The 8,785-nt window shown below is 39.0% G+C and overlaps 1 pseudogene; it reads right to left on the reverse strand.

Moving 5' to 3' along the window:
• Positions 1–1,654: 1,654 nt before the first annotated feature.
• On the reverse strand, positions 1,655–1,794 carry LOC144256343 (U2 spliceosomal RNA; annotated as a pseudogene).
• Between the last annotated feature and the right edge of the window lie 6,991 nt (positions 1,795–8,785).

Below are 8,785 nucleotides of genomic sequence, written 5' to 3' on the forward strand. Positions count from 1 at the left end.
ATTTGGCATTTGTTTTTACTCTCCTTGGAGCACAGCCTTTTATGTGTGCAGCTACTCCAAGTTATTTTTATTGCCATTGAAATCATCCTGTTTCATGTATATTTGTGCTTTTTATCATCCTCCCTCCCCTCTGGAACATAAGCACCTTGAGAGCAGTTCCTGTCCACGGTACCCAGAGCACTTGTAGAAGGCTGGTCAGCTTTCTGTCACAGTCACAAACCACCAGAGATCAACAACTTTTTAGGAGAAAAAGCATATTTCGTTCATGGCTCCTTGACTTTTCACTCCCTGGCACACTAAATTACTACTTCACACCTAAAATGACTTTTTAAAAAAGAAGTAAAGGCACAAGAGACTGAGAAATATTAAAAAATTGATTACATGCCCTTGACTGTTTTTTTTTTGTGTGTGTGTGTGTTCATGAGTTAAAGATTTACTTTCAGAACCACTGAAGGGAAAAGCTAGAGGTATTTCTTCAAGGGAGATTTTAATTCCTCTTAATGTGATTGATTTCATTAATTAAACTTAATGTCAAAAGAAATGTAAAGGAGTAACTCAGAAATTATGACATAGAGGAAAATCCTTACCATCAAATAAACAGAAGTTGTAATAAATATCTAAATTCCTCTTCCTGATACAGCATTTGTTTTTGGTTTTTATTTTGGTACCAGGGGTCGAATCCAGGGTTGCTTAATGACTGAACCATATCCCCAGTCCTCTTTTAAAATTTTTTTCTATTTTGAAATGGGGCCTCACTAAGTTGCTGAGACTGGCTTTGAACTTGTTCTCCTCCTGCCTCAGATTCCTGAGCTGCCCAGCTTCCTGATACAGCTTTGTAAGAATTGGTTTCATTGCATACAGGGCTTAACAAGTCTATAAAAAAATGCAAATAAAACTACTAAAGTCTGAAAAGGTGGTAATTTAGATTACTTTGCTATTTCCCCCAGTTATTTTATACACAGATACATGCATTGTACTGATGTTTTACAAACTTGTTTAATTACTCTTTGTTTTTTGCTTTTTTCTCCTTCTTAACTAAATTCTGTGACCTGAACATTTTTGTTCTCTACCTCCTGCTTCCAAACTGTCAGTAACTTGAGTTAATAAACTGAATATTTGTTAAGAATGGGTGCTTCTGTGCAGACACGAACCACACATCTGTAACTTGCGATTGAAAAGGAAATAGCCTTTAGTGAACCACCTTTTCCATTGTATTGAACTGAAATCATCAAGTTTTATTTAAATGATCATCAAAAAGAAATATGCAAGGGGCAACGTGGAGAATGATCTAATATTCCAGGGTAATGGGTCCTTAAGTCTTCAGCTTTACGCAAGGGAAGAATAGTGAAGATGGGCGAGGAGACTCCTGTTGGGTGCAGGCTGAGGCTTGCAGGTTTACCCCAGTGGGTTCCTGATATAACTGAAACTCTCGCATCTCAGGATGCCCCTCAGTCAGGATGATCAGGTGGGCACTTAGACCACTTTAGTTATGTTGGCAGATGAAGATGGTTTTCAGTCAGCCCTTCGTATAAGCAAATTCTATATCCATGGATTCAACTAACCTTGGATCAAAGATATTTAAAAATAATTGAGGTTGTATCTGCAAATGCTCTCATGAGCAATATTAACTCAGGTGACCATTTTTTTTAATGTGAGGGAGTTTAATCTTGAAGGAAAAAAAAAAACTCACACCACCATTTTTCTTAGCATTTGGAAACTCATATCTCCTACGACCACGTCCATTATTTACTGCTAATACTACACTTGATCTTAGCCAAAAGGCCGAGAAGCGATTATTTACTGCTAATAGATTGTAGTTTATTTATTAGTAGTAAATAACAAATGGAATTACTACACAATTGTATACATATGACATATACATATTTATTCTATTTTTTCTGTTCCTCTGGAGAACCCTAATGCCCTGAGTAATTGGATAGTGAAGGCCAATTGGCTTATTGTACTTTAAATCTTCTTCCCAGATTCATTGTGTTCCTTCTTTATACTGCCATCACCAATACTCTAAATTTAATCCTCCAGAAATAATTTCTGAGTTAGCACACCCTGCTCCAACGTTAGCACATCAAAACTCATATGTCATAAAACATATAAATCCATTACCTGATGAGCCAAAGACGCATTTGGATGCAGGAGTAAGCCCTTGAGCCAACATGTGACCTTTATTAGTGAATCTGGGGCATGTAAGACCATGTTGGGACTGAATAATTTAGGTACCGGATTATGTTGGGTCAAACCAAATGAGCAAAAAAAAAAAAAGTTTATGAAATCTTTATGAGGTGACATAAGATGTCAACAAAGCCCAAAATCTGGTGTACTCTTAAGTGTGGGGAATAGGAAATGTTCTCTGAAGAGCATAACTTAAAGGATGGAGGAAGTAGACAGCTTCTTAGACAAAGCTGAAAAATTGCTTGGTCCTTTCCAGAATGGAACCAGCTGTGGCCTGTTGCCAGGGGCCTGAGATAAGGGATGGCCTGTCGCTGAACTTGGGTGTCCCACCTCTGGGAGGCTTGTCTTGATCTTGCTGTGACTTCCTAAAAAAGGCAAGAGTAACTGCACAGGGTCAGAGGCTTACCACACTGGACCCAAGATATTTCTGTGTTTGAAATAAATAGAGACTCCGAGACCTGAGTAGAAGCTGATTTTTTCCCCCAAGATTTGATAAAATTCCTAAGGGCAGAGGATTCCGGATGTCATTTATCAAGGTCCTGAAATAGCCTATGTAAAATGAATCACTGTAAAATAACCTCAGATTTCATCAACATAATCTCCCTATGAAGGGATTATTTTTAGATGTTAAAAATCCCTACTTTTCTTGAATATCCAAAAGCCTCGATTTGGGGCTTCTGTTTTGCTACAGCTGATTTGTTTCCACAAGATATATTACACTAAGTTGCAAAAATGCCATCTATCTTTATTATTCAAACTAATATTGCATCTGTATTTCAGGTGTCCTCAATACTTTTAGTGCAAAATTCAGCACAGGATGTTTTCCATGATCCTCTGCCCTCCTCAGATTTGACTTTGGATTGCACATGCATTCAATGTAACTTCTAGAAGCAGACCGAAGACCCTGGTCTCTGGAAAATTCCTTCTTCATTCTTGTCCCCGTGTCTTAGTTTGGGATGCTGAACAGAATACTGTAGAAAGGAGAAGGCTTACCAACAAAATAAGTTTATTTTTCACTGTTCAAGAACATAGAAGTTGAAAGGTAATTGGATTCTGGTGATGCCCCTCTTCCAATTTGTAGAGGGTCAACTAATCCTTGTACTTTCACACGGTGGAAGAAACAATGTTCTGTTTAGTAAGGGCACCAATCCCATTCAGGAGGGCTCCATCCTCATGACCTAATTACCTCTCAAAGGTAATTATTTACCTCCTTATGTCATCACACTATGGCTTAGCAATTTCAACATAAGAATTTTGAGAGTGTATAAGCATTCAATCCTTTGCCCTTTCAGATGAAAAAAATCCAAACGTATCCTGTGATCAATCGATGTTTTTCCTTGTGGTTATCAGTTGCTATGTGTATACCCTTTGTGGATAATCAGGTCTGGATAAAAGGTCAGTGGCAGAAATGCACTTGGTCAGAGAGCCTAGGGACAAACACAGTTTAAAAAATCCAAAAATGCTCACATTTTCTCAGAGACGAGGGACTCCTGAATTTCCAGAGGGAATGCAGGCTGATTAGCTTTTCTCTGAGCAGAGAAAAGGGAACGTCCATTTAATGTTTTTTTTTTCTGCTAAGTGTATTACAGAAAATGAAAAGTGAATCATTTCTGCATTGAATTATGAGCATAACCCTGCCATGTATCCATGTGAATTGATCTTGTTTAGTGAACTCTAACTATCTAAGAGCAATGACTATCAAATTCTAACATGGCAAACAGTAAATATTTGTGCAACAACTCAGCCTTCTGTCAGATATCACTCATGGATCACATCATTTCCCCCTTCATGCCAATCAGGGCTTCACAATCCTCTAAAAATAGCCTTGGAGCAACTATGATCAATGAACCGGAGTTGCTCGGGGGATAGTACCCATTTTCCACACCTGACTTCTTTGCTGTCCTCGAAAGTGGCCAACACGTTGTTATTTCAACATTGCCTACATTCGTCCCTTGTTAATGAATTGCACTTGGGTGAAACAAACCAAATATGTTCGATAAAATTGCAGAAACTTTATGATTTCAAAGAAAGCAGATATTCAGTATTCGGCTGTTTCCCCCACCCCCAAACCCTAAAGAAATTTCTGTGTTTTGAAAATAAACAGATCATTCCTACCCGAACACATTTTGCTGCAAATATCCCATGCACCACCCAGAAGGAAGAGATCAAAGTCAGCTGTGTGAAGATGGTTACAGTTAAAGGTTCAGAGGAGTGAACAGAGATTCTGCCAGCACAGTATTCAGGACTTAGAAGAGATCAGACTTACCACAAATTGAAGCTGAAAGAAGTTTGGATTGGCCAAAACTTCATTTGCTTTCTTCAATAGAAAGAAAGTTCACTTCTTCTCCATGGCTGCCTGGGCTGATTTCTGTAGGCTGTTCTTCCCACCCGTGAGTGTGTGTGTGTGTGTGTGTGTGTGTGTGTGTGTGTGTGTAATAGTCCCTGAGAAAATAAAATAGAGCCAGCACGGCAAGATAACTAGACCATCCCCATATAGAAATACCTATCTGAAATTTAAGTGTTTTTACGGGTTAACTCACATTGCTGTCTATAATGTTCTATATGCCTCTCTTCCTATGTGCTCTCTTTAAATGAACAATATTGCTTATCTTTTACTTTTGTTGTGTACTCTTGTTTTATTTTCATCTTATATATACACTGATTTTTTAAATGTTTCATTACTAGCCTCCTTTTATTCAAGATTTTTTTTGTACCAAGCAAGGGAAGATTTTTTAAATTTATTTATTTGACTCATACATTGATTCAACAGATGTTTTATGAATGGCAATTTTTCCTGACTTATGTGATAGTGTGGAGATTAAATAAGAATACGGGACCTACTTTTGTGTTAATAGGGTAATAAAAATACACAGTGGAATAGTATCTGTGCTGTGATTTCTCGATCTGGTTTGAGTGTGTCTCCATAGAGTTTATATGTTGGCAGCCTGGTCCCAGGGAGCTTTAAGAGATGGTTTTAGGTCACTGAAGGTGTGATCTTAGAAAGGCTCAACAGAGGTCTCATAGGCCCCTGTGACTTCCTGTCTCACCCTGTGGTATTTCCCTTTTGTATGTGCTCCACCATTACAATGCTCTCTGTCATGAGGTCCTCACCAGAGCAGATCTCCTGCCTGTGTCATGCCCTTGAACCTCTAGAACTGTGAGGCCAATGAACCTCTTTTGTTGTAAAGTCACCCAGCCTCGGGTATTTTGCTATAGCAATGGAAAGTGAATTAATGCCATCTGATAGAGATAAGAGCTATGGCAGAAATGAATAGCATAGTTAAAGGACAAGTAGAAGAAGCAGAAAGTAAGGAGGGTTTGGGTGGCCAGGAAAAACTCTGTAAGCAGGAAATATTTGATTGGATTCTGAGGTGACAGTATGTGGTTAGTGGGGAGGAAGAGAATTTTTAAGCCAAAATAACAGCAGCAGTAACTGAGCTTAGAGGTTGTGAGCTGCAGAAATGGGACCAGCGTGATGCAGAGTGGAGGAAGAGGGCTCAGGTGCACGGAATGACATGAAGTCAGAGTACACAGGGGCGACATTATCCGAGGCCAAGCAAATCATGGTTACACATCCCTACTGCTGTTTTTGTGCATTGGGAAACCACTCAAAGGGAACTTTCATAGTTTCGCTTTTATTTTACAGAGATTATTTGAGGCACCAAAGGCAGAAGTTAAGAGACAAAATAGGAGACTGTTGCTATAGTCTACACCTAAGGTGAAACTCTGGATATGGGTCATATGAATGCAGCTGTCAAAAAGTGGTTGAATTTTTTGTTTTCTTTAAGGTACATCTATTCATATTTGAGTATTAGAGGTGAAAAATAAAGCAAAAAGCCACTAGTGTTTGAGTGTGAATGGCAGAGACCCATTAAGAAGACAACAAACTGGCTGAGTGTAATCCCAGCACCTTGGGAGGCTGAGGCAGGAAGGGATCAAGAATTTAAAGCCACCCTCAGTAACAGTGAGGTGCAAAGCAATTCATAATGGAATATTACTCAGCCTTAAAGAATAATCAAATTATAGCATTTGCAGGTAAATGAATGGAGTTGGAGAATATCATGCTAAGTGAAGTAAGCCAATCCCTCAAATATCAAAGGCCAAATGTTTTCTATGATAGGTGGAGGCTGATCCATAATGGGGGGGGTGGGACTAGAGAAGAAAGGAAGAACTTTGGATTGGGCAGAGGGGAGGCAGGAGAGAAGAGGGGTGTGAGGGGGGGGAGATGTGGGAATGACATGGACTTTATATCCTATGTATGGGCATGATTGCACGAATGGTGTGACTCTACATCTTCTACAACCAGATAAATTAAAAGTTGTGCGCCATTTGTGTAAAAAATGTAATTAAATTAAAAAAAATTAAAAGAGAGAAGGTGAAGAGTCAGAAAGGATATGAGCTAACAGGGTCATATGGAAGGGTCAGAAAAGGATCCCTGTCCGATGTGGCCAAGTGGTAGACTAGGAAAGAATGAAGCAGGCATCAGAGTCCTCAACTTGCAGAGTGTGGTGACTGTCGAAGCACAGATGTATGAGAATGACCTCTGAAGTGGTTTTACAGGGAATAGTTTCAACAGGACAACTAGTTTTTTTTTTTTTTATTGTTGGTCGTTCAAAACATTACATAGTTCTTAATACATCATATTTCACAGTTTGATTCAAGTGGGTTATGAACTCCCAATTTTACCCCGTATACAGATTGCTGTATCACATCAGTTACCCTTCCATTGATTGACAAATTGCCTTTCTAGTGTCTGATGTATTCTGCTGTCTGTCCTATTCTCTACTATCCCCCCTCCCCTCCCCTCCCCTCCCCTTTTCTCTCTCTACCCCTTCTACTGTAAATCATTTCTTCGATTTGTATTATCTTGTCTTACCCCTCCTTTCCTCTTATATGTCATTTTGTATAACCCTGAGGATCGCCTTCCATTTCCATGCGGTTTCCCTTCTCCCTCCCTTTCCCTCCCACCTCTCATCCCTGTTTAATGTAAATCTTCTTCTCAAACTTTCGTCCCTACCCTGTCCTTGTTTACTCCCCTTATATCAAAGGGGTCATTTGGTATTTATTTTTTAAAGATTGACTAGCTTCACTTAGCATAATGCCATCCATTTCCCTCCAAATTCTATGATTTTGTCATTTCTTAATGCAGAGTAATACTCCATTGTGTATAAATGCCACATTTTTTTTATCCATTCATCTATTGAAGGGCATCTAGGCTGATTCCACAATCTTGCTATCGTGAATTGTGCTGCTATGAACATCGATGTAGCAGTGTCCCTGTAGCATGCTCTTATTAGGTCTTTGGGGAATAGACCGAGAAGGGGAATAGCTGGGTCAAATGGTGGTTCCATTCCCAGCTTTCCAAGGAATCTCCATACTGCTTTCCAAATTGGCTGCACCAATTTGCAGTCCCACCAGCAATGAACAAGAGTGCCCTTTTCCCCGCATCCTCTCCAGCACTTATTGTTGTTTGACTTTCTAATGGCTGCCAATCTTACTGGGGTGAGATGGTATCTTAGGGTAGTTTTGATTTGCATTTCTCTGACTGCTTGCGATGGTGAGCATTTTTTCATGTACTTATTGATTGATTGTATGTCCTCCTCTGAGAAATGTCTGTTCAGGTCCTTGGCCCATTTATTAATTGGGTTATTTGTTATCTTATTGTCTAATTTTTTGAGTTCTTTGTATATTCTGGTTATTAGGGCTCTATCTGAAGTGTGTGGAGTAAAGATTTGTTCCCAGGATGTAGGCTCCCTGTTTATCTCTCTTATTGTTTCTTTTGCTGAGAAAAAAACTTTTTAGTTTGAGTAAGTCCCATTTGTTGATTCTAGTTGTTAACTTTTGCGCTATGGGTGTCCTATTGAGGAATTTGGAGCCCGATCCCACAGTATGTAGATCATACCCTACTTTTTCTTCTATCAGATGCCGTGTCTCTGATTTAATATCAAGCTCCTTGATCCATTTTGAGTTAACTTTTGTGCATGGCGAGAGATAGGGATTCAGATTCATTTTGATGCAAATAGATTTCCAGTTTTCCCAGCACCATTTGTTGAAGATGCTATCCTTCCTCCATTGCATGCTTTTAGACCCTTTATCAAATATAAGATAGTTGTAGTTTTGTGGGTTGGTTACTGTGTCCTCTATTCTGTACCATTGGTCCACCCGCCTGTTTTGGTACCAGTACCATGCTGTTTTAGTTACTATTGCTCTGTAGTATAGTTTGAAGTCTGGTATCGCTATACCGCCTGATTCACACTTCCTGCTTAGCATTGTTTTTGCTATTCTGGGTCTTTTATTATTCCATATGAATTTCATGATTCTTTTATCTATTTCTACAAGAAATGCTGCTGGGATTTTGATTGGCATTGCATTAAACTTATAGAGAACTTTTGGTAATATCGCCATCTTGATGATGTTGGTTCTGCCTATCCATGAGCAGGGTATATTTTTCCATCTTCTAAGGTCTTCTTCTGTATCTTTCTTTAGGGTTCTGAAATTTTCATTGTATAAATCTTTCACCTCTTTTGTTAGGTTGATTCCCAAGTATTTTATTTTTTGGGGGGATATTGTGAATGGAGTAGTTGTCCTCATTTCTGTT

This window comes from Urocitellus parryii, chromosome 7 (genome assembly GCF_045843805.1).
Source record: "Urocitellus parryii isolate mUroPar1 chromosome 7, mUroPar1.hap1, whole genome shotgun sequence".
Lineage (NCBI taxonomy): Eukaryota > Metazoa > Chordata > Mammalia > Rodentia > Sciuridae > Urocitellus > Urocitellus parryii.